This window comes from Podarcis erhardii (genome assembly GCF_964252035.2).
Source record: "Podarcis erhardii genome assembly, chromosome: 9".
NCBI classification, from domain to species: domain Eukaryota; kingdom Metazoa; phylum Chordata; class Lepidosauria; order Squamata; family Lacertidae; genus Podarcis; species Podarcis erhardii.
The window spans coordinates 70,546,362-70,573,821 of NC_138512.1; the positions used below are offsets into that span (position 1 = coordinate 70,546,362).

Genomic DNA, 27,460 nt, shown 5'->3' on the forward strand with positions numbered 1-27,460 from the left:
GCGTTCGGAACAGGTGATTTTCTCCTTTTAATTTCCGGAGCAATTAATTGTAGATGATAATTTCAACTCTGAATCAGGCCAGGCTTAATCTCTATAATGCGCCCTTTCCTAACCTGGCTTCCTCCAGATGTTTTAGCTGGGGGCTGATGGGAAACGGAAGTCCAAACATCTGGAGGGTGACAGGTTGGGAAAGACTGTACCATATGAGTGTACCATCAAAGAGGAAGATGCTTGAGGAATGTTGATGTTTGCAAACATTGATAGCCAGACAGACTTCCTCACCTCTCAAAACAAATGTGTAGTTTTGAAATTAGCTATCCGGCAGAGTTTGCAATGGAGTTTGTGTTTAAAATTGTGCATTTGGCGAGAAAATTTGTTTCAGAATACAGTGGTACCTCAGGTTAAGTACTTAATTCGTTCCGGAGGTCCGTACTTAACCTGAAACTGTTCTTAACCTGAAGCACCACTTTAGCTAATGGGGCCTCCTGCTGCTGCCGCGCCGCCAGAGCACAATTTCTGTTCTCATTCTGAAGCAAAGTTTTTAACCTGAAGCACTATTTCTGGGTTAGCGGAGTCTGTAACCTGAAGTGTATGTAACCCGAGGTACCACTGTACATACTGGAGGGAAAAAACCAATTCATAAATATTTTCCCTTCCTCCCAATTTATTTTACTTATTTGTTGTTGTTATCTCTATTTACAAAATCGATAATGACGATGTCTCAGATCATCAATGAACTTATTTCCATATCAGCAGGATTTCACATAAATGCAGAGCAGATTCGGTCCTGATGCAGATGAGGAAGGAAGTGCAAATCCCTTCGCACTTCTTTTTCCTCTCCATTCTGTAGTATCTGAAACAGACATCTTCTTCCATGTCCCCAAACTGACAGAGAAGGGCATGCACTGCCTCATGCCTCATGCTCAGGCAAACCCCAAGGAGCAAATAAAGACATCCCAGCAAACGTGACCACAGCATTATGAGACCGAGCTAAGAGCGATCAGCATAGACGCCGTTTATTACCATATAAAACTGGGATAAACAAGGAGCCAAGGGTGTTGACCAAACAATGGTCCTGTAACCAATTCAAAGAAGGATCATTGTTTCACATGGCAGTAAAACCAAAATGCTGCTTTAGATGTAGTGACCACAGTGTGTTGCCCGTGCTTATTGCATTATGCAGTAAATGCGGTTAATTACTCATGCACAGCTTTTATTGTGGCATGGCATGAAACCCGAGTAAGAATCTCATGCCTGGATTAACCACAGCGAGAGACCACCCTCTTTGTAAAGACTAGTACTGTTTGCTTCTTCCACAGAACCCTATTATAGAAATTCTCCCACTCCCAAAACATCGCTGCCAATATGTACCGCACCTCCATTTCTTTTACGATATGACACGATAATCTTTATTGTCATTCTCCCATACAGAACGAAATTGGAAAAAAACTACATCAGACATTCAAAAACCAACAAGCCTGCTATCCCAGCTATCCCAGCCTGTTTAGCCCCCTAAAAACTCTGATACCCCATTTTTAAATACAATATACTCCCACAGAGACTACCTTACACTGCGTTTAAAACCAAAATCGCATTTGGGTGGAAACTGTTTCTCAGGCGGATAGTCCTAGTCTTTATAACCCTGTACCTTCTTCCAGAAGGCAGAAGCTGAAAGAGATCATTTCCGGGGTGTGCACTATCCTGCGCTATCTTTGCAGCTTTCTTATGGAACCTGGAAGCGTAGATTTGATCCAAGGTGGGAAGAGTGCACCCAATTATTCTTTCCGCAGTCTTTACAACCCTGGACAGCATTGTTTTTTTCCTGCAGCTCCCAAACCACACACAGAGACCATAAGTTAATACACTCTCAACAGTACAATGGTAAAATGCCACCAACAGGTCCTTTGAGAGATTGTTTTTCCAGAGGATTCTCAGAAAATATAACCTCTACTGTGCTCTCTTCATCAGGTATTTGCTGTTTTCTCCCCAGGTTAGGTCATCTCCCCAACTCCCAGAAATCGAAACATCGAGACCTGTTCCACACACTTCCCCTGAAGAATAAGGTGCATTTTCTATGGTGCAATTGTTTTACACCACAGCAAGAGAGTGTTTTAATCCACTTTCATTGCTCAAACTTACTTTTCTTCCCATGTCCTTGAACCCACCAAAAATCAGGGAGCACCGAGTTCAGACATCATCTCTGCCATCAGGGGTGCCAACTGTAGGCTGAGTCTCTCAGCCTCAGCTTTGCATCTGCACTGGAATGCAGAATTGCTCTAAGGGCTGCTGCAAGACAAGGTCTACGAACCACTCTGAACACACACTCTGCAATCCAACACACGTTTACTCAGAAGCAGTCTCACAGGGTTCAGCAGGGCTTGCCCACAGCAAGAAAGTGTGCATAGGATTGAAGGCCAACATGTTATATGCACGTAAAGTATTACTATTGAACACAACCTCTCTCTCGAAGCAGGACACCTTAGTCTGAGAATGGCCAAGGTCGGCATCTTGGGAGTACAGTGGTACCTCGGGTTAAGTACTTAATTCGTTCCGGAGGTCCGTTCTTAACCTGAAACTGTTCTTAACCTGAAGCACCATTTTAGCTAATGGGGCCTCCTGCTGCCTACGTGCCGCTGGAGCACGATTTCTGTTCTCATCCTGAAGCAAAGTTCTTAACCCGAGGTACTATTTCAGGGTTAGCGGAGTCTGTAACCTGAAGCGTATGTAACCTGAAGCGTATGTAACCCGAGGTACCACTGTACAGTGGTACCTCAGGTTGCGAATGGGATCTGTTCCAGAGGCCCATTCACAACATGAAAAGAATGCAACCTGCAGGAGTGCGTCTGAGCATGCGTGGGTTGCGATTCACCGCTTCTGCGCATGCACATGACGTCATTTTGTGCTTCTGCACATGCGCAAGCAGCAAAACCCAGAAGTAACCCTTTCCGGTACTTCCAGGTCGTAACATGAAAGAACATAACATGAAGCAGACATAACATGAGGTATGACTGTAATCATAGATTCACAAACTTGGAAGATACAGGGTGGCTATCTAAAGAACTTTTAACTGAGTTAACATTAAAAAAGGATGTGTACAAAAAATGGAAAAGGGGGGAAACCACCAAAGAGGAATTCAAACAAATAGCCAGCACGTGTAGACACAAAGTCAGAAAAGCTAAAGCACAGAATGAACTCAGGCTTGCTAGAGAGGTTAAAAGCAACAAAAAAGGCTTATATGGGTATGTTCGTAGCAAAAGGAAGAACAAAGAAACAGTGGGGTCACTCAGAGGAGAAGATGGTGAAATGCAAACAGGGGACACAGAAAGGGCTGAACTCCTCAATGCCTTCTTTGCCTCAGTCTTCTCCGATAAAGAAAACAATGCCCGACCTGAAGAATTTGGAGCAAATGATTCAGCAGAGGAAACACAGCCCAGAATAACTAAGGAGATAGTACAAGAATACTTGGCTAGTTTAGATGTATTCAAGTCTCCAGGGCCAGATGAACTGCATCCAAGAGTATTAAAAGAACTGGCAGATGTGATCTCAGAACCACTGGCAGTCATCTTTGAGAATTCCTGGAGAACAGGCGAAGTCCCGGCAGACTGGAGGAGGGCAAATGTTGTCCCTATTTTCAAAAAGGGGAAAAGAGAGGACCCAAATAATTACCGCCCAGTCAGTCTGACATCAATACCAGGGAAGATTCTGGAGCAGATCATTAAGCAAACAGTCTGTGAGCACCTAGAAAGGAATACTGTGATCACCAATAGTCAGCATGGATTTCTGAAAAATAAGTCATGTCAGACTAACCTGATCTCGTTTTTTGACAGAATTACAAGCCTGGTAGATGAAGGGAACACAGTGGATGTAGCCTACCTTGATTTCAGCAAGGCATTTGACAAGGTGCCCCATGATATTCTTGTAAAGAAGCTGGTAAAATGCGGACTTGACTATGCTACCACTCAGTGGATTTGTAACTGGCTGTCTGACCGAACCCAAAGGGTGCTCATCAATGGTTCCTCTTCATCCTGGAGAAGAGTGACTAGTGGGGTGCCACAGGGTTCTGTCTTGGGCCCCGTCTTATTCAACATCTTTATCAACGACTTGGATGATGGACTCAAGGGCATCCTGATCAAATTTGCAGATGACACCAAACTGGGAGGGGTGGCTAACACCCCAGAGGACAGGATCACACTTCAAAACGACCTTGACAGATTAGAGAACTGGGCCAAAACAAACAAGATGAATTTTAATAGGGAGAAATGTAAAGTATTGCACTTGGGCAAACAAAATGAGAGGCACAAATACAAGATGGGGGACACCTGGCTTGAGAGCAGTACATGTGAAAAGGATCTAGGAGTCTTGGTTGACCACAAACTTGACATGAGCCAACAGTGTGACGCGGCAGCTAAAAAAGCCAATGCAATTCTGGGCTGCATCAATAGGAGTATTGCATCTAGATCAAGGGAAGTAATAATGCCACTGTATTCTGCTCTGGTCAGACCTCACCTGGAGTACTGTGTCCAGTTCTGGGCACCACAGTTCAAGAAGGACACTGACAAACTGGAACGTGTCCAGAGGAGGGCAACCGAAATGGTCAAAGGCCTGGAAACGATGCCTTATGAAGAACGGCTACGGGAGCTGGGTATGTTTAGCCTGGAGAAGAGGAGGTTAAGGGGTGATATGATAGCCATGTTCAAATATATAAAAGGATGTCACATAGAGGAGGGAGAAAGGTTGTTTTCTGCTGCTCCAGAGAAGCGGACACAGAGCAATGGTTCCAAACTACAAGAAAGAAGATTCCACCTAAACATTAGGAAGAACTTCCTGACAGTAAGAGCTGTTTGACAGTGGAATTTGCTGCCAAGGAGTGTGGTGGAGTCTCCTTCTTTGGAGGTCTTTAAGCAGAGGCTTGACAACCATATGTCAGGAGTGCTCTGATGGTGTTTCCTGCTTGGCAGGGGGTTGGACTCGATGGCCCTTGTGGTCTCTTCCAACTCTATGATTCTATGATTCTATGATTCTACTCCATTTGTTCCAACCCTCTGCAATGCAGGAATGTAGAATCTCTATGTACATTAAGCCACACCATTCCTTATATCATTTATTTATATCCTCCAAGGAGCTCAACACACCTCCCCATCGCCAGACGCATTTTATCCTGAACAACAAACCTGCAGGGTATATTTAGCTGGGAGATACTGACTGATTTGGCGGCAGCCAGTGAGCTTAGTGGGCAGGACAGGATTTTAAACAGCCTCGGCCCAGTATAACGGAAGAAGTGTCTCCACCCCCAGCGTTCAGCCCGGACACTGAGGTCCAGCGCTGAGGGCTTTCTGGCACTTCCCTCACTGCGAGAAGTGAGGTTACCGGGAACCAGGCAGAGGGCCTTCTCGGTAGTGGTACCCGCCCTGTGGAACGCCCTCCCATCCAATATCAAGGAGATAAACAACTACAGTGGTACCTCGGGTTAAGAACTGAATTCGTTCTGGAGGTCCGTTCTTAACCTGAAACTGTTCTTAATCTGAGGTACCACTTTAGCTAATGGGGCCTCCCGCTGCCACCTTGCTGCCGCCGCACTATTTCTGTTCTCATCCTGAAACAAAGTTCTTAACCCGAGGTACTATTTCTGGGTTAGTGGAGTCTATAACCTGAAGCATCTGTAACCTGAAGCGTCTGTAACCCGAGGTACCACTGTATCTGACTTTTAGAAGACATCTGAAGGCAGCCCTGTTTAGGGAAGTTTTCAACGTTCTATGTTTTATCGTGTTTTTAATATTCTGTTGGAAGCCGCCCAGAGTGGCAGGGGAAACCCAGCCAGATGGGTGGGGAATAAATAAAGTATTATTATTATTATTATTATTATTATTATTATTATTATTATTATTACAACATCTGATTTGGCCACAGGTTCCAACTGGAATTTGGACCTTGGGAGCGGATCTTAACCTAGGCTGTGCCCTAAGAGGTTTCCCTATATCAGACATATTTTGAATTCCTCTTTAGCCTTGCCATGTGCGCGAGGAAAGAGCTTAGAAGTGTATTATACCTTCAATGCTGATTGGAATGTGTGAACGTGATCAAAGGCCTTCCCCAGCTGCCGAAGTGGAGGGCATTAATTTTCTGGAAATATCTTGACACAGAACTCTTTTTCACCCCCCTCCCCTTCCACTTATTAAAGCAATAATGTTTCGCCACATGGCAAAAGCATTCCCGAGGGATTAGCGAGCCGGTTGGGTTTAATGTATCTCTTGCCATCACTCAGGAGCTGGTTTAATCCACCAGCAAACACTTTCCTAACTTGAACTTGAGGATTTGCAAAAGTCACGCCCCAAATACCACCTGGCTTCAAAAGGTACAAAGTCAAACCTGCAGAGCCAAATTGGTTTTCGAAACATGAATGTTTTTGAAACGTGGAAGAAGGCGAGGGGCTACTCACAGGGAAAGGGCCACGGCAGCGGCGTGACCCTAAGCATTTATAGGGGGCAATTTGCCCACTGCACGTCTTGCAGGATTTCTACAGATGTGGGAATCAGGTCTATAGGATTAGACAACAGAAGTAGGGGGAAGTCGAGGGGAACATAACCAGGAAGGCATGTTAGCACCCATAATCTGCAATAGGGAATCTGTACCCCACAAGTATCTTGGAAACACAGGACATCCTGTTTTTCATCGCAAGAGAACAGGAGCCATTTTGGTTGCCGGGATCACTTGCAATTTCACATGGTTTTCATGGTTCCCCCCTGAAAAAGTGATTTTGGGGGGCCCAATGCATGTTTTTTGGCACCATACTGGAAAAAGTGTGTTGTTTTTGTGGGGGGGGAGCCGCATCACGAAATCACAAAAGATCACGGCAACTAAAATGGCCGCCATGCTCTCGCCATAAAGAACAGGAAAATGGCTTCCCAGATTTGGGATTCAAAGTGCGAGAGGGTTTGGGAGTCTCTGCCAGTGCCGGATTTATGTATAAGCTAAACAAGCTATAGCTTAGGGCCCCACTCTTTTGGGGGCACCCCAAAAAATTTAAAGGAAAAAACAACTGGATGTACATTTCTGAAATATAAGATAAAAAAACAATAAAATAACACCTACATACAGCAACAGTGTTTCGTGTTGTGTAGGCTCCTATGATGTAAGTAATGGGCCCCGCCTGCTAGCCTGCTCCCTGAAATATCATGGATTTGCTCATTTCTATATATAGGGTACCTACATTCTGCATGGACTGGTTGCAGGGCAACATGTGCAAATGGCTTTAGATACCTATTAGGTCCATAAACTACCATATAGCATATATTCAACACAAAAAACAGTGACAATTTGTTGCTGACAAAGGACAGCTGGACATATAAAGGGCCCCATTACCTGCAGTAGCTTAGGGCCTCATCAAACCTAAATCCGGCCCTGGTCTCTGCCCATCAGTGTTGAAGATGAGCTCACCCACACTTATCGTTTGCCCCAAGCTCCATTTCCAAGCGCTTTCTTCCCCCTTGGCCTGCCACTTTCCCTAGGAACCCCTGCCCCCTCTTTAACACTGAATTGGAACAAATAGCAATTCGGGTATTCTGTGGGTTGACGTTTGTTCCGATTCAGCAGTAAAGAGGGAGTTTTCGCAAGGAAAGAGCCGGGGGGGAAAAGGTGCTTGAACAGAGAGCTTTAAAGAGCAGACCTCTGTTTAAAAACAAAGCACGAAAGGAAGTCTAGATTAGCCCAATATTGAGCAAGATGGACCAGTGGTCTGACTCAGTATAAGGTAGATTCCTACATTTCTAAGAATTCATACGGGAATAAACCCATTCAGAGACGTTTTTAAGCAACGTAAGGGAGAAGCTCCACAACCAACAGCTGAAGAAATTTATTTCCTGCCTACTGAAAAATCAGAATCACCTAACCATTTTGACTGCACTATTTCATTAAAAAAGAACTTTTCTGGCCTTTATGGCTGTGAAGAGAGGCTTTATATTTCCCAGGGTTGACAGGTGGTGAAGGGAGACTTTATAGCTCATTTCTTTTCTCGTTGGTTACCTAAAGCAGAATAAATTATGCAAAACTAGGGAAATGCATTACTTGCCTAATTTATACTCGGCACAATTTTAACTTTTCCCAGTGCAGAACGATGTGTGTGTATTAATGTATTAATGTGTGATGTTTTATTATGTTTTGATATGTGTTGTAAAGCTGCCCAGAGTAACTGGGGCAACCCAGTGAGTCGGGCAGAGTATAAATAAAATTATTATTATTATTATTATTATTATTATTATTATTATTATTATTAAACAGGATATCTCTATTTTCATTGGAGAAATGTCAAGGGGTATCATATAACAGGTATCTGCAAATCATCATGACTTTTGTCTCTGACTAGGGATCCACTTCCAAGACTCTAGGAAAATCAATATTCCACTAAAGAAGAGCTGAAGGATGAACTAAAAGTTTGGCAGCAGACCCAGCTCTGGGAAGTTGGATATTTTCCAAACAACTGCAGTGCAACAGAGGAAGGTTGCAATTAGTAGTGGAAAAACTGTAGGTGGGAAGGATGCTTAACCCCTTTCCTGGCTCCCGTTTCCTCTGGCCACCTCTCCCGCAGCCGTTGCCACATTCTTGCCAGCTATAGTTCGGTTTGCTGCATTCTGAGGAGCAAATGCTCTGGGGAGGAGGTCATAAGGGAAGAACAGAAGGCAAGGGTTAAGTCCCATCCTCCCATCTCCTACTTTTCCCGTAAAGGTAAAGGTAAAGGTACCCCTGACCATTAGGTCCAGTCATGGCCGACTCTGGGGTTGCAGCGCTCATTTCGTTTTTTTGGCCGAGGGAGCTGGCGTACAGCTTCTGGGTCATGTGGCTAGCATGACTAAGCCGCTTCTGGCAAACCAGAGCAGTGCACGGAAATGCTGTTTACCTTCCCGCCGGAGTGGTACCTATTTATCTACTTGCAGTTTGACGTGCTTTCGAACTGCTAGGTTGGCAGGAGCAGGGACCGAGCAACGGGAGCTCACCCCGTCGTGGGGATTTGAACCGCCGACCTTCTAATCGGCAAGTCCTAGGCTCTGTGGTTTAACCCACAGATCTGGGTCAACTACCCAACATCTAGTTCAGGGGTCAGCAACCTTTTTCAGCCGTGGGCTGGTCCACCATCCCTCAGACCACGTCAAAGTGCAAGTAGATAAATAGGTACCGCTCCGGCGGGAAGGTAAATGGCATTTCTGTGTGCTGCTCTGGTTTCGCCAGAAGCGGCTTAGTCATGCTAGCCACATGACCCGTCTGTCTGTGGACAAACATCGGCTCCCTCGGCCAGTAAAGCAGATGAGCACCTCAACCCCAGAGTCATTCATGGCTGGACTTAACTGTCAGGGGTCCTTTACCTTTTTTTAAGGAGTGTCTCCACCCCCATCATTCAGCCCAGACACTGAGATCCAGCGCTGAGGGCCTTCTGGCGGTTCCCTCATTACTAGAAGTGAGGTTACAGGGAACCAGACAGAGGGCCTTCTCGGTAGTGGCGCCCGCCGTGTGGAATGCCCTCTCATCAGATGTCAAGGAAATAAGCAGCTATTTTACTTTTAAAAGACATCTGAAGGCAGCCCTGTTTAGGGAAGTTTTCAATATTTAATGCTGTATTGTTTTTAACACTCAATTGGGAGCTGCCCAGAGTGGCTGGGGAAACTCAGCCAGATGGGTGGGTATAAATATATTATTATTTAAGAATAATTGTGGTGCCTCCTGCCTTTTTGGCTGGTTTTTCTGCCTAGGCGGAGCCCTCATTTTCAAAATTTATTATAATTTTAAATAGTTTTATTTAAGCATATCAAGGCAGCTCCCAACACAGGAATACCAGTCCATAAACACTGGTAAATCGTAATATCCCCCAGTACACATCAAATCTCTCCGGCTTCTTCTTCTGACGCTGGTTTTCAGGGAGCGCAGCGGCCACAGACGATTCTCATGCTCCCCTCCTGTCCCTTGGTAACCTTCGTAACAAAACCAGCCTGAATGGCTTCAGAAGTTATTCAGGCCAGAGCAAATGTTGCTCGTGTTCTATCTCCCGGGTAACTCAGAAACCTTCCAAGAATGAAGTCGCAGACGCGAAGCACGGAGAGGGGAAAGAGCTGGCGAGCGGTAACCTACTGTCTCCCTCGCAGACAACAAGGCCCCAGTGTCAAAGCCACAGGACCAAGGGCACACACGTACAAATGTGTGCGCACGCAGGCATACACACACACACACACGCACACAGATACGAGATGCCCTGAAAGAAAGGCACTCAAAAAAACATCTAAATGCCTCTTGCAAGCAGGTGGCTGAGTTCTGAAGAAAGAAGGACACAAAGACACACACACACAGAGAACAAGCAATCTGGCCTAGCCAGACATGGGATATCTTCCTGCTTTTGTGCAACCGGAGGGAATTTAAGGATTCCTTCGTTTATTTATTTCGCAAATGGGTGAATGACTTCACTGCCCGAGGCCATCCAAGCGCTGTGCAGTAAGTTTAAAATAAAATACGAAAATTCTAAAAGGTGTTCTTACGCATTTGAACATTTTTAAAAAATAAAATCCTAAAGAGTCACAGCGATCGTTTCATTAATAACGGCATCACTCCTCAGGGAAAGCCTTCTTAAAGAAAAAGATCTTCAGTAGGCGGCAAAATATCATGACTTTGGACGCCAGTCCAAATTAGGTTAGCAACAGATTCCAGAGGGCTGGAGCCACAACACTAAAAGCCCACCCAGTTTCTAGGACAAACTAAGTGCACCTCTAGGGTATGTGGCCCTCTCAGCAGTGCCCCAGCTGAGGAGCAAAGTAGCCAGGTAGATATATGGGGTGATGCGGTCCCTTAGGTTATCTGGTTCTGTGCTGCTAGGGCCACAATCCCATGCATGCTTACTTCGAAGTAAGTCCCGGTAAGCTCCGTGGGCCTTGTTTCCAAGTAAACATGCTCAGAATCAGACTCTCTCCTTCTTAGTAGGTTTTTGAAGTGATTTTACACACCTTAAAGGTAAAGGTAAAGGGACCCCTGACAGTTAAGTCCAGTTGCAGACGACTCTGAGGTTGCGGCGCTCATCTCGCTTTACTGGCCGAGGGAGTTGGCGTTTGTCCGCAGACAGTTTTTCCGGGTCATGTGACTAGCATGACTAAGCCACTTCTGGCGCAACAGAACAGCGGCGTAGCGTGGGTTGTCAGCACCCGGGGCAAGGCAAGTAATTTGCGCCCCTAACCCCTAACCTGCCGCCGCCGCTGCCAGCTTCTTCTTGCTGCTGCCTGGGCTGGGGTATTCACAGTTCTACAAATCTTTGGCACTGGCTTGCTCCATTAGTTTAACTTGGGGGGGGGGTTGAGAGAGAGATTGCAATCGTGCTATGTGCACCGAGAGGGGGGGCACGGTTGCAACGCAGTGGGGGGGAGAGAAGAAGAGAAACTAGCAGGAGAACCTGGATTTCCCTCGGCAGCTCTGTGGGGAAGGAGGACGCAGACTGGGCTCCTTCCTCGCCACAAGATCCTGGCTGCGGGGTGCAATTCGGGAGGCTCGGCTGGCCGGGCCCAGGCCCCGCGGGGCTCCTCCGCGCTCCCCTCCCCCGGTCGGGCGGCGCCTGCAAAGGCTGCGGGTTTCACTGCACCTCCGTCTCTCTTTCCACTGGTAGTGAGAGCGGGGCGGGGGGAGGAGGCCACCCGGGAGCTGGAACCGGGCGCCAAATAAGGAGAGCGGGGCGGGCCCGGATCCTGGCCTTGTATGGTGCTTCCCCTCGGCCGGCGAGGCGATGCCCGCGCAGGGGGGCGCCCACCCCTCAGCCCCCACCCGGTGCCGCCGCCCTACCACCTGCCCGCTCCTCCCAAGGGGCCTCCTCTCCCTCCCGCCTCTTCGCAGCAGTCCTCGCGGGGGGGGGAACAGGTTCCACTCTCCCTCCCTCTTGTGCCCCGTCCCACGCACGATCCTGGCCAGGCTCCGGCTCCGGACCTCCTTGCTGGTGCCTGCTGCTCCCCCTGGTTGCCCAGCCCGACCCCTCCTCCCAAAGGAGCTGAGCCCCGAGGCTCTTCGGCGACTCTGGAGGTGGCGAGCGCGCCCCCCCAGATGTTGCCCCCGGTGCGGCCGGCACCCCCTGCACCCCCCACGCTACGCCACTGCAACAGAACACCGAAACCAGAGCAGAGCACATAAACACTGTTTACCTTCCCACTGCATTGGTACCTGTTTATCTACTTGCACTTTGGCGTGCTTTCAAACTGCTAGGTTGGAAGGAGCTGGGACCGAGCAACGGGAGCTCACCCCGTCGCGGGGATTCGAACTGCCGACCTTCTGATCAGCAAGCCCCAGGCTCTGTGGTTTACACCACAGCTCCACCCACATCCCTCTTGCACACCTTAAAAGGTAAAGGGACCCCTGACCATTAGGTCCAGTTGTGGCCGACTCTGGGGTTGCGTCGCTCATTTTGCTTTACTGGCCGAAGGAGCCAGTGTACAGCTTCCGGGTCATGTGGCCAGCATGATTAAGCCGCTTCTGGCGAACCAGAGCAGCGCACGGAAATGCCGTTTACCTTCCCGCCAGAGCGATACCTATTTATCTACTTGCACTTTGGTGTGCTTTCGAACTGCTAGGTTTGCAGGAGCAGGGACTGAGCAACGGGAGCTCACCCCATGGCAGGGATTCGAACCGCCGACCTTCTGATCAGCAAGCCCTAGGCTCTGTGGTTTAACCCACAGCGCCACCTCTTGCACACCTTACACTTGCACACCTTACATGTGTATAAAACCTAGCTTGGGAGTAGAACATACCTTTCCCCAGCTGCAATTGTGTCTCCTTTCTCAGAACAGAAGCAAGCAGTCTCTTCTTTAAAGGGCAAAACCTGCTGCATGCTGTCAGGCCAGGTAATGAGGTATGTGTCCTGAACAAAGGGATTAGGAACTCAGGTTTTAAAGACAGAGAGAAGGGAAATTACACCGGTCTGCCTTGAAAAGAAACATGGGACTGTAGGCAGAAAACCTGGAACCCTTCATATGCAAACGGAGTCAAGTCTTTGTCAAAATTCCTCAATATACTTTTTAAAAAGATTGAAGTAAATATACACCTTATGATTCAGCTTCTGCATTAAAAAAAGAAAGTTTTAAAGAGCTACCTTTCTATTTTGTTTCATGCCTGTTCTTTTGAAGAGTCCTTTATATTGCTTTATACTCATGCGTGGAATTGTGGAATAACAGAGTTGGGACCACAAGGGTCATCTAGTCCAACCCCTGCAATGCAGTAATCTTTTTTTTCCCCAAAACCGAAAAAAGAAAAATTACAAACATCAAATTCAACAGCCATATTCATTTTCTAACATAAACCTATTACGTAATTAAGTAAATTAAAATATACCTAATTACTCTAAACTTCTCTTTGCTGTATATGAATACAACACAGAAATTTTATATTAAAGCTTTTATATTATAAATAATATTTCAAATTCCCCTATACCCCCGGTTCCCCTTCACCCATGTGTGATATCTCTCTCTCTCTCTCTCTCTCTCTTTACTTCTTCCGTCTTGTTGTGTTGTTATAATTTAACCATTGTTCAGCTGTTTCTTTTATTATTTCCTTGCTTACCCCTTCACGTTTTACATGTTATCTATTAATATTCCAGTCCCGGAACCATATTTTTTTCATATATTCCTTCACTCCCTCCCACTCTTTAATTATTCTCTGATTTGAGTGGCCTCTAATAGTTGCCGTCATTTTTGCCATTTCCACAAACTCACAGAGTTTACTTTGCCATTCTAATACAGTCATACCTCGGGGTGAAGTAGCTTCGGGATAAGTTTTTTCGGGTTGCGCACTGGGGCATGTTACTTCTGGGTTTTGCCACTCGCACATGCGCAGACGGTCAAAATGACGTCACGCGCATGAGCGGAAGCGGCAAATCGCGACCCACACATGCACAGACGCGCAGACGCAGGTTGCGTTCGCTTCTGGATGTGAACGGGGCTCCAGAACGGATCCAATTCGCATCCAGAGGTACCACTGTAATGGCAAATGCAGGAATATGTTGCCCAGTGTGGGCCTCGAACCCACAACGCTGAGATTAAGGGTCTAGTGCTCTACCGACTGAGCTGTGCTCACCTTCTATAGTTTGTTGTTGTTGTTGTTGTTGTTGTTGTTGTTGTTGTTGTTGTTGTTATTTATACTCCGCCCATCTGGCTGGGTTTCCCCAGCCACTCTGGGCGGCTTCCAATAGAACACTAAAATACAATAACCTATTAAACATTAACAGCTTCCCTAAACAGGGCTGCCTTCAGATGTCTTCTAAAAGTTTGGTAGTTATTTTTCTCTTTGACATCTGGTGGGAGGGCATTCCACAGGGCGGGTGCCACCACCGAGAAGGCCCTCTGCCTGGTTCCCTGTAACCTGGCTTCTCACAGCGAAGGAACTGCCAGAAGGTCCTCGGAGCTGGACATCAGTGTCCGGGTAGAATTATCAAGTAAGAATCAAACTAGATGAGATACTGGGAGGCCTGTAATCATATACAGTGGTACCTCGGGTTACAGACGCTTCAGGTTACATATGCTTCAGGTTACAGACTCCGCTATCCCAGAAATAGTACCTCAGGTTAAGAACTTTGCTTCAGGATGAGAACAGAAATTGCCTGGCGGCGGGAGCAGGAGGCCCCATTAGCTAAAGTGGTGCTTCAGGTTAAGAACAGTTTCAGGTTAAGAACAGACCTCCAGAATGAATTAAGTATGTAACCAGAGCTACCACTGTATAGTGTAACTTTTTCTCTCTCTCCCAGTTTGAACCAGCAGCATCTCCTGCTGGGTCAGTGCTTCTGGGGAAGGAGTTTTTAACCTCTCCCCCCCCCCCATTTTCCCACATTAAATTCCCTCCCACCAATATTTGCCCCATGGGGGAAAAACATACAGACACAAAACAGAGGGCATTTAATATCTCGCATCCAGGGAGGCGGAATACAAGAGGGAATGGAGACACACAGGTACAATGGAGTCTAATACAGTTAGGGCTTTTTGGGGAAAGGGCAGGTGGAAATCCATCCCAAAAGTTAATCACCGAGAGCAAATACCGGAGCAGGGAAATAAAAATGTAGACAGGCTGCTTACAAGGTCTGGGAGGGGGCTGGAGCAGAATAATTTTCATTAAAAAGATAAGATCGCCCAGGATGCTTAGGTAGCTTATAGAAGTTAATACCCCTCAGTCCCTCAGACCATTTATTGTTTTCTTTAACAATCAGACACACACACAGAGAGAGAATCTTGCATACCTTTCTGTTTCATTACAAGTTTAAAATGTAAAAAAACGGGGAGGGGGGAATCACGTTAATGACTGGTAAAGGGAAAATGAGAGCTGCCCTTGTTTCTTTAAGGAAACCTACCTGATAAGTTTTCCAGAAGGTGACTGACACTTGTCCAGTAAAGGAAATCTGAAATGTTTATCAGTATTATCTCAGAGTCTTTTTACACTCATTACAAGCTATACATTCAGGGAGCTATATGGGAAGAACAGCCTAGTGCTTTCATTCAGACAGCAGTAATTGAGGGGGCATTGGAAACGGCCTCATACCAAGGCTGAATCTAGATGCATCAAAAAAAGCGTTTCAGTTAAACACAGTGCAAACTTTGTATGAGAAACCGAGTAAGGAAAAACAGAACTCCACAGCGCCATCTGGTGTCACAGTGTTAGAATGCATCAACAATGCATATAAAGCGATTTTTCTTTATGTAGCTGAGTCCCAAGTTAGACTATTGCTCTATCTAGTTCAGAACTGTCTACACCACTGGTTCTCAAACTTTTTTCTCTGGACCGCACTTCTAGAATAAGAATTTGCTTGCACCACAACATATTTTTGGCAACTCCTAGTAGTGCTTGATTTATAACATATAATACTTTATAATATGATCATGGGACATCCAGAAATTATAAAACAATCTAGCTACATAAAAAAGAATGAATCATTCCCAAAATATAATTACAAATGAGTCATGTTATGTCGCGAATTAGAAACACATAACTCATATGTTAACAGCAACAAGAACGACCATTGCCAGGACATGGAAATCATTGCAATTAATGACCATAGACCCATGGTATAGTGCAATCTACCAGGTAACATTCCTGGAAAAACGTACATGGAAACTGAAGACAGCAAGAGGCATGGGGAAAGAGGATAACTTGTATGCAGTCTGGGGGGACTTTATAGATTAAATCGTTCTGGAGGTCCATTCTTAACCTGAAACTGTTCTTAAGCTGAGGTACCACTTTAGCTAATGGGGCCTCCCACTGCCGCCGCACCGCCGGAGCACGATTTCTGTTCTTATCCTGAAGCAAAGTTCTTAACTCAAGGTACTATTTCTGGGTTAGTGGAGTCTGTAACCTGAAGCGTCTGTAACCCGAGGTACAACTGTATTTTAATTATCTTTCTCCCCCTCCTTCCTTCCTGCCTTTGGATAAACCCTGAAAAACAGAACTGCTTCTGATACAATATAGCTTTTTAGTTGTGGACAAGAGTCCAAGCGATGGAGGTTATGATGTATCATTTTGTGATTATTATGATTATGATTATGCCTCCTATCTGACTGGGTTTCCTCAGCCACTCTGGCTGACTTCCAACAGATTAAACACAGTAAAACATCAAACATTAAAACCTCCCTATACAGGGCTGCCTTCAGATGTCTTCTAAATGTCAGAGAGTTGTTTATTTCTTTGACATCTGACGGGAGGGCGTTCCACAAAGCAGGGGCTGCCACCGAAAAGGCCCTCTGCCTGGTTCCCTGTAACCTCACTTCCCGCAGGGAGGAAGGTGCCAGAAGGCCCTCGGAGCTGGAACTCAGTGTCCCTGAAATGAACAGAAGCAGCAAATGAACTAATGTGCTTCCACCAGCCCTGTGTGCTTCCTGTGTGCTTCCACCAGCCCTGTTCACTTCAGCAAGCTTTGCTCTTTGGGCTCTCCTCACAGTCCTGCTCCGCCACACCTCTGCTGGGCGAGTCTTTCTGGAAAAATAGATCATAGCCGCTGACCTAGCCACTGTGATCCATGCAACGGTCACCTCCAGACTGGATTATTGCAACTCGCTCTACGTGGGGCTGCCCTTGAAACTCCAGCAGGTGCAGAATGCCGTGGCGAGACCACATTCACCCGGTGCTATACGGGCTGCACTGGCTCCCGGTGGAGTACAGGATCAGGTTTAAGGTGCTGATTTTAACCTTTAAAGCCCTATACGGCTTAGGACCCTCGTACCTACGGGACCGCCTCTCCTGGTATGTCCCACAGAGGAACTTACGGTCTGCAAATAAAAACATCTTGAAGATCCCAGGCCACAGAGAGGTTAGGCTGGCCTCAACTAGAGCCAGGGCTTTTTCGGCTGCGGCTCCAATCTGGTGGAACGCTCTGTCACAAGAGACTAGGGCCCTGTGGGACCTGACATCTTTCCGCAGGGCCTGCAAGACAGAGCTGTTCCACCAGGCCTTTGGTCAGGGCGCAGCCTGACTCCCTCCTTTGGCAATCTTTACAGAACTTAGGCTTAATGGTTGCCATCAATTTGATTTTAATTAATTTTTATAATGAAATGTTTTTAGAATGTTGCACTATTTTATTGTTGTTAGCCGCCCTGAGCCCGGCTTCAGCTGGGGAGGGCGGGAAATAAATAAAATTATTATTATTATCATCATCATCATCATCATCATCATCATCATCATCATGCAAGCTGCTCCCGGTCTAACTTGGTCCCAGTTTTTCAGCAGCCCTAAATTAGGAAGCAGGAAGAGCCTGTTAGCCAGTTACTCTTGTTCTGTGGTCCAACCTGTTCCCTGCTTTGGAAGAGAACATTTGGCTGCCTTTGGACTTGTAAATTCTTTTCTGTGCCTTGATGCTTTGAGCCTGAGATGATCCTTGCCTGCCAGGAGTCTCAATCTCAATCTAACAATGTTGATCTGATTTTCCAAAGGGGATGGCAACCCCTTTTTCAGCCTCTAGTCTTGGCCGGATAGCCAGCCCCAGCCCTGTGTGTGTAACGCAGTTGCACCAAGAGGTCACGACAGTAGCTAGAAACCTCTTATGACAAAAAGTTGATTGTGTACATACGCAAAGAGCCAGTCCCTGCCCCAAAGAACAAACACGAGTCCGAACTGACAAAGGATGGGGAAAGTTAGTATACAAGCTGAGAGAATGAAAAGCTTTGCCAAAGGTCAGGCTGCATAATCCAAATCCACTGTATCATGCTATATCTCAAGCACTTATTTTATTCGGGGTGGCGCTGTGGGTTAAACCACAGAGCCTAGGACTTGCCGATCAGAAGGTCGGCGGTTCAAATCCCCGCGACGGGGTGAGCTCCCGTTGCTCGGTCCCTGCTCCTGCCAACCTAGCAGTTCGAAAGCACGTCAAAGTGCAAGTAGATAAATAGGTACCATTCTGGCGGAAAGGTAAACGGCGTTTCCGTGAGCTGCTCTGGTTCGCCAGAAGCGGCTTAGTCATGCTGGCCACATGACCCGGAAGCTGTACACCGGCTCCCTCAGCCAATAAAGCAAGATGAGCACCGCAACCCCAGAGTCAGTCACGACTGGACCTAATGGTCAGGGGTCCCTTTACCTTTACCTAATTACTTGTTGCAAAGAGAGGGAGGGAGAGAACGCTCTTGCAAGACATTTTGGCAGGCAGTTCATCATGTTTTTATTTGAGGTGTAGCCAACAATGGATGGTTGGCTTTTTTAAGGTTTTGTCAAACCTTGTATAAGTGGTTTGACACGTTCCCAGATGACCTGCTCAACTACAGCTACAGTCCCAAGTCATTCCCTCGCGACTGTCTCTCAGGCTGCATCAGAAACCTATGGATACTTTTGATCACACAAATAGCCTGCCTCAGGTGGAGGTCCAGGTAAATGGACGGTGGCTTTCCAATAAGTTAACATATTCTTTGAGCCTCGCTTTCCAATGGGGGAAAATGAAGGAATACCTCTCTGGAGAGGAGCAACCTAGCTATGTGCATTCAAAGGGCCTGAAAAGCATCTGAAATAATTGCTCATTTTTCCATTATGTTTTATTACGTTTCCAAAAATTTCACATACACATTCCTATACATAATAGATTTTTCTTTTGTTTTGTCAACTTCCCATCCCATTTTTCCATGGTGTTTTTTTATTACTCCTCTGTGCCTTATCTTTTCTCTCTTATATCATGGCAATAATATAATCATCTCTAATTCCTTCTGATGTTCATAGTTCGAATCCTGCTCAGAAATTCACCGTACTGTAAAATTTATTTAAACAGTCCTAATAGTTGCTCCTTATTTGCTTCGTCAACAGCGACCAAACCGCCATGAGTCAGATTTCACCTCCTACTTTTAAAGGTTGTTTTTGCCTTCATAAGGGCTAGATTTTTAAAAAATTTTGTTTTAGTGAATGAATCTTATCAGGATGCTAAATTCTATGCTCAGTACCAAATTCTGCACTTATATGATATTATCATGCCACTGAGAGATACAATTCTATGAAATCCATTAAATAAATCTAGTTTACACTGTGGAACACCTTAACTTAATTAGTCAGCTATGCCTCTTTCACTGCGAGTAGATAATAATTATATAAAAGAGAGAGAGGTAACTGCATGATCGTTCTTTAAACAACTTCTAGTCAAGCACACTGTTCCAACCCACTTACAAATAACATTCTGCCCTCTTGGAAAAATGAAGAGCATTAATTTGGGCAGATAAAAGCAAGCAAACTCCCTTTTTTGCTCTTCTCTGATTCTTTGCCCAACCAGAGACACAAATCTGTCCAGCAGTTAGCATACAGAACAAACAAGGCTTTCCCCCACTCCTTAGATTGCTTCATAAAAACACGCTCACATATCTGGACTGAAAAACTAGTCCGTGAACCAGCGGATTGTGATTTATTGCAACTTCAAACACCATTTGTAAACACAGCACTGGAAAAGAAAATGGGAGCACAAAGCAGACCTCTAACAGCAGCTCTCCTTAAATGACTGTATTATGTTACATGAGTGGCATCCTAGAGGAATCAAGATTTCAAAGCCGTCCTATCAGATTTTTCCACCTGGAGTGGAACTCGTTAGTTTCATCCTCCTTCCCCCAACCTTCAGTTCAGGGCAGAGTCAAGGACACTTTTGGAGCTCAAGGGCCACGTTATCTCTTGAGCAACCCTTTGGGGGCCATCTGCCATCTGCCATGGATGCTTAAGCTGTGATTCCTGCATTGAAGGAAGTTGGAGCGGGTGTCCCTTGGGTTTTTCCCCCTAGTCTATGATTCTATGCTGACAAACCTAGACAGCATCTTAAAAAGCAGAGATATCACCTTGCCAACAAAGGTCCGTATAGTTAAAGCTATGGTTTTCCTAGTAGTGATGTATGGAAGTGAGAGCTGGACCATAAAGAAGGCTGATCACCAAAGAATTGATACTTTTGAATTATGGTGCTGGAGGAGGCTCTTGAGAGTCCCACGGACTGCAAGAAGATCAAACCTCTCCATTCTTAAGGAAATCAGCCCTGAGTGCTCACTGGAAGGACAGATCCTGAAGCTGATGCTCCAATACTTTGGCCACTTCATGAGAAGAGAAGACTCCCTGGAAAAGACCCTGATGTTGGGAAAGATGGAGGGCACAAGGGGAAGGGGACGACAGAAGATGAGATGGCTGGACAGTGTTCTCAAAGCTACCAGCATGAGTTTGACCAAACTGCGGGAGGCGGTGGAAGACAGGCGTGCCTGGCGTGCTTTGGTCCATGGGGTCACAAAGAGTTGGACACGACTAAACGACTAAACAACAACAACAACTTCAGCTGCAAAATGCAAAATGCAAAAAAAAAAGCCAAGAAATTATGACTTAGAAAGCTGTCTCCTCTACCCTGCCACCCCACCCCATCATCCTTAGCAAGGGAGAAAGAAGTAGCCAGGAATGCGGACCATCAGATAAGACGGCCTTTAAGAAAACAACATGGTTTTCCAACCTGGCTCATTCATAACACAGTGAGGGCCTTTCAAAGGCACAGCATTCACCTAGAAAAAGAGGGAGGCCTAGAACTAAGCAACCCAAAATAATAAGTTTTATTATTTATGCCCCTCCCATCTGACTGGGTTGCCCAAGCTGCTCTGGGCGGCTTCCAACATATATAAAACCATAATGAAACATGAAACATTAAAAAGATTCTCAATACAGGACTGCCTTCAGATACCTTCTAAAGGTTGCATAGTTATCTCCTAGGCTTGGGGGATGCATAATTCCATACCCTCCAACATTTATCCAACATTTACTATTTAGGGATGCCCTAAGGAAAAGCAGGGATGTGAGTGGCACTGTGGGTTAAACCACAGAGCCTAGGGCTTGCCAGTCAGAAGGTCGACAGTTTGAATCCCCGCAACAGGGTGAGCTCCCGTTGTTCGGTCCCAGCTCCTGCCAACCTAGCAGTTCGAAAGCATGTCAAAGTGCAAGTAGATAAATAGGTACTACTCCGGCGGGAAGGTAAACGGCATTTCCGTGCGCTGCTCTGGTTCAGCTTAGTCATGCTGGCCACATGACCCGGAAGCTGTACGCCGGCTCCCTCGGCCAATAAAGCGAGATGAGCGCCGCAACCCCAGAGTCGGCCACAACTGGACCCAGTGGTCAGGGGTCCCTTTACCTTTACTTTTAAGGAAAAGCAGGACACCCCACCTTCCTGCAGATATTTTTTAGGCATCACCAGCCACCATTATTTAACATCTAGGCACACACTAAGTCCTTTGAAGCCAACTGGAACATATTCAAGGGTCTGTCTCTCTGACGTTCGTGAACAAATATGCTATCGTCATGCAAGTGAAATTCCCCACAAGGTTCGTCAAGAGGGTTTGGGTGAGAACAGAAGGGTGAATTGGAACAGAAGCTTTATGCCTCTGTTGAAGATGCAAGTTTTTCCTGCACCGAGCCGGGGAGTAAATCAGCATTTCAGAGTCAATTGTCATTTTTACTCCTGGATGAAATGCCCCTATTATAATGGCGGAAACCTGTGGATTGGCAGACACATTCTTTACAGAACATTTTCTTTCAATAAAAGGAAATTACCAAATCGTGACTCTTTTGTCAGTCGGGGCAGAGAAGCAGGATCTCATGTCAGTTTCCCTGTAATGATGACATTCTTTGGCTTTCTGTTCATGACAGTCAAATGATACCTGCAAGTTGAAAGCACCAACCGATTTCCTTTACTTTCCGCCCAGTGTGCAGGGCAAATCATTCTCAGAAACCCGAGACAGGAGCAATTTGCCTTCTGCAAACTGACAGCCATCGGGTGATAATGATTACCTGTTGATTAGAGAGAGTATCTCCAATATATTGCTTATAGCACTATCATCTTGCACTAAAATTATCTGTGCTTTCTGATGATCAAGGCACATTTTTGTTCTAGATGCTGAATTTCAAATATTTCCATGAGGCTTGCAGCCTGACCCGGGGGCTTCCTATTCTCCAAACACAAGAGATATCTCAGAGGTCAAACAAAGGCAAGGAGAAAAATTCCCAGTAGTGTTCTCATTACATATTTCTTTCCTTGATGTTTTCCCCGCCTATTTCTGAATAAACTATAATTCAGCGTTTATACATTTGGACAAGGCATGCTTTGAATCAGAATTCATCAAGAGTATGAAATCTGATTTTTTTCTCCCAGGCCTGACAATAAGATGGAAGTTGAAGTAACGATTTTAAAACAAGGATAGGGAATTTCATGCCCAGGGGCCAAATGATTACTCACCATGTTTTTATATTATTTGCTGTGATTTAATTACGACATTGCTTGTTAGCTGCCTTGGAAAGTTCTGTGTGCTGAATGACAGGAATGAAACATTTATAGGGTTGCCATATTTCAAAAAGTGAAAATCCAGACACAAAAGTTGTTGAGTTTTTTTAAAGCAAAGTTGTTAAGTTTCTCTTTTGGGAGGGGGGAGTTGTTGAAGTTTTAAAGCTCTTTTTTAGGACACTTTGACCAATTATCGGAAATTTCACCCAGACGCCATTTTTGACGGATGAATCTTGGCTATGGTGGCCCTACATTAGAATAAAATGAAACCTAGATTCCAAAAACATCTGTTTTTACCCTTCCAAAGATCACAGCCACATCAGGCAATTACATGACTGTACATTTGGCAATCATGACTTCCCCGAAAGACTCCTGGGAACTGTTAAGCGTCATGAGAGCTATTGGGAAACCCATATTCCTCTCACAAAGCTATAATTCCCAGAATGGTTTAATAGAATGGTTAATAGTCAATCCTTCTTCCCAAAGAACTTTGGTAATTTTAGCTCTGTGAGAGGAATAGGGGTCTCCCCTCGGCGCCCTTGATAAACTAAGATAAAATAAGCAAGCGGGAAACTACCTCTGCTTCGAGAATAGAAATGTAATACGGTGGTACCTCAGGTTACAGACGCTTCAGGTTACATACGCTTCAGGTTACAGACTCCGTTAACCCAGAAATAATACCTCGGGTTAAGAAATTTGCTTCAGGATGAGAACAGAAATTGTGCTCCGGCGGCACGGCAGCAGCTGGAGGCCCCATTAGTTCAGGTTAAGAACAGACCTCCGGAATGAATTAAGTACTTAACCCGAGGTACCACTGTACACAAAATAATATGGCCTAAAACCATACAGTGGTACCTTGGTTCTCAAACTTAATCCATTCCAGAAGTCCATTCCAAAACCAAAGCCTTCCAAAACCAAGGTGTGCTGTCCCATGGAAAGCAATGCAAAATGGATTAATCTGTTACAGACATTAAAAACAGCCCCTAAAACAGCCATTTAACATGGATTTTACTATCCAACAAGACCATGGATCCATAAAATGAAAGCAATAAACGATGTACTGCAGTCACACAATCAATCAGTAGCTGAACTGGGTTCCACACAGTCACACAAAAAAGAGCCACGAAAACAAAAATGCAAAATAAGTAGCAAAAACAGAAAGACCTCGGTGTAACACTCAAATCGGAAGCGTAACACTCAAAACAGAAGTATGGCACTCAAATCAGAAGCGTAACAATCAAAACGGAGCGTGTTCAGCTTCCGAAAAAGGATTGCAAACCGGAACACTTACTTCCGGGTTTGCAGTGTTTGGGTTCCAAGTTGTTTGAGAACCAAGGCGTTTGAGAACCAAGGTACCACTCTATTTAGACAAGGGTACCCCTAGAGGCCGGACACGGGTGACGCTGTGGGTTAAACCACAGAGCCTAGGACTTGTCAATCAGAAAGTCGGCGGTTCGAATCCCTGCAATGGGGTGAGCTCCTGTTGCTCAGTCCCTGCTCCTGCCAACCTAGCAGTTCAAAAGCACCTCAAAGTGCAAGTAGATAAATAGGTACTGCTCCGGTGGGAAGGTAAACGGTGTTTCCGCGCACTGCTCTGATTCGGTAGAAGGGGCTTAGTCATGCTGGTCACATGACCCGGAAGCTGTACGCCGGCTCCCTCGGCCAATAAAGCGAGATGAGCGCCGCAACCCCAGAGTCGGCCACAACTGGACCCAATGGTCAGGGGTCCCTTTACCTTTACTTTTGAGGAAAAGCAGGACACCCCACCTTCCTGCAGATATTTTTTAGGCATCACCAGCCACCATTATTTAGCATCTAGGCACACACTAAGTCCTTTGAAGCCAACTGGAACATATTCAAGGGTCTGTCTCTCTGACGTTCGTGAACAAATATGCTATCATCATGCAAGTGAAATTCCCCACAAGGTTCGTCAGGGGTCCCTTTATCCTTTTACCCCTGGAGGCAGCAGGCTGCAGTTTGCCATGCCCTGTTATGTGGTACCAAGCTTGTATTTAAGTTTGACGCTCGTGCCTCAAGTGGTCCTTAGCAAGGATTTCCTGCAGCGAAACATTATCTCGAGGGTTTTCCACCACCCTTGTATCAAATATGTGTTCAAACGGAGAAGAACAAGGAAGCCCTTTGAAATATTTACTGGGCAAAAGGTGTATGTTGGTTCAGTTATTATCTCAGTCTCGAACTAGTCCTTTCGAGAGGCAGTTACTCAGCAAATTCTTGTGGGAACTGCCTAGGAAAGGGCATCTTGGTTCAAGCTGTTTCTTGAAATGAAGTGGGCTCCCAGACCTCCCAGATTTCTGGATGTTTAAAAAGCTGCTCTGGACCATAAAGAAGGCTGATCGCCGAAGAATTGATGCTTTTGAATTATGGTGCTGGAGGAGACTCTTGAGAGTCCCATGGACTGCAAGAAGATCAAACCTCTCCATTCTGAAGGAAATCAGCCCTGAGTGCTCACTGGAAGGACAGATCCTGAAGCTGAGACTCCAATACTTTGGCCACCTTATGAGAAGAGAAGACTCCCTGGAAAAGACCCAGATGTTGGGAAAGATGGAGGGCACAAGGAGAAGGGGACGACAGAGGACGAGATGGTTGGACAGTGTTCTCGAAGCTACCAGCATGAGTTTGACCAAACTGCAGGAGGTAGTGGAAGACAGGAGTGCCTGGCGTGCTCTGGTCCATGGGGACACAAAGAGTCGGACATGACTAAATGACTAAACAACAACAACAACATCTCGGGACCCACAGGTTGAGAAAGGCTGGTCTAGGGAAATCTGTGCTGCCCCTATAAGCTAGACTGGGCCCTAAACCTCTGCCCTGTTTATCCTAAACTGCATGAGAGTTCTTAATGATAAAAAAAAACCGTCTTGAGAAGCTGTTGCTATGGCAAGCTGCCACTCAAGAAGGTCGGCATCAAGAGCCTCTGTCCTCAGCGCCGGGCTCTAAAGCTGCGCACTCAAGCATGCCTCTGGCGTTCTTCGCATTCCTGCGGCCTTTGCAGCTTCAGTTCAGGGCAGCCACTGCCCTCTAGACAAACCCCAGGCAGGCAGCTGCTCGCCTGTCTCCAGACAAGGGGCTCTTCCCCGGTTAGTCTGGAGATGCTGCAGGAGGAAAGGCCATTGCCCCCCGCTTCTGGTTCACCCATCAGGTGGCAAGGGGGGGGGGGAATAAAGATTTTAAGCGGGGCGGAGGAGGGCAGGCAAAATAATTCAGTAGCGTGGGACGCGGTGCAAAGGTCTTATGAACTAGAGGGCTCGGGCTCATTAGTTTGTATCCATATTTTAGGGCTTGTCCTCCAATTCAGGAATACTGAAATCAGCTCTTATTTGATTCAATGAATCTGCAAATCGCCAAAAACTTCAATATAGTTGTTGCTTTTGGAGGTGTCGAACGCAAGTGTGGCATAATCGCAGCAGCAGCAGCAGCACTGTTACTGCACATCTGCTGAAAAGCCACATTTTGGTTTGGGTAGTACAGTGGTACCTCGGGTTACATACGCTTCAGGTTACATACGCTTCAGGTTACAGACTCCGCTAACCCAGAAATAGTACCTCAGGTTAAGAACTTTGCTTCAGGATGAGAACAGAAATTGTGCTCCGGCAGTGCAGCAGCAGCAGGAGGCCCCATTAGCTAATGTGGTGCTTCAGGTTAAGAACAGTTTCAGGTTAAGAACGGACCTCCGGAACGAATTAAGTACTTAACCTGAAGTACCACTGTATATGCATTCCTTTTAAGTTACTATGTAAGGTTTCTACATCAACTAAATATTCCTTAGTCAGATGACAGCCCTGAAGCAGCACCACTAATAATGTTAATATTGCTAATATTGCTAATAATAATAATAATAATAATAATAATAATAATAATAATAGCATGTTGTTGTTATTACTTGTAATAGCAGTAGCAGAGGTGGTGGAGGCAGAACACAGGTATTGTGGCTAGTAGCCATTGATGTGTAGGTGTGCATATTCTCTGCAACTATTATGGTGACAGAAATGACCTCTGCACCTGCTCAGGAGCACTTTAATCTGATCTGAAATAATTAACTGCAAGGTCGAGCCCAGGCATCTCAGAACACAATAAAGCGGTCCTGGGGTTATCTGTACGGGATTTATGTTGGCTTGTTTTCATATTATTGCTTAACGTTGACTTTAATTTTATGTGTTCTCACCCTGTTGTCTTCCACTAAAAGGCGATGTATACATATGATTGGTAAATAAAATACGTGACTACGTTTTCTGAGGGGAAGCCTCCACCTCACTGGGACAACGCGTCACAACAGTCAACTGGAGGTATCATGGCATGGACATACACAGAGTTCATTGAAATAAATAATAATAATAATTTTATTGTTGATACCCCGCCCATCTGGCTGGGTTTCCCCAGCCACCTTGGGCAGCTTCCAGCAAAATATAAAAAATAATAAAACGTCAGACATTAAAAACTTCACTGAACACGGCTGCCTTCAGATGTTTTCTAAAAAGTTGTCTAAAAGCAGAATATTTGAAATAGTTGTCTTACAAAGTGACAAAGGTTTCCTTTTAATCTCCCCACCTTGCCCTGCACTACTCAATAGCGTACTTTCGAATCTGGATCATTTACACCTTTGTAATATGAGACAATGACTGGCGGGGAATTAACAGAGGCTGGGTTTGTTGGCATGCAAGAGTTTTTACACACACAATAGTTGTGATTTGGTATTTATGAGCTTAA

At 45.7% G+C, this 27,460-nt stretch overlaps 1 protein-coding gene across 2 annotated transcripts in view; it reads right to left on the minus strand.

Moving 5' to 3' along the window:
* Window positions 1–27,460, minus strand: part of SHROOM3 (shroom family member 3) — a 234,543-nt gene that overhangs the window by 123,774 nt on the left and 83,309 nt on the right. The gene's annotated exons all lie outside the window — the stretch shown is intronic.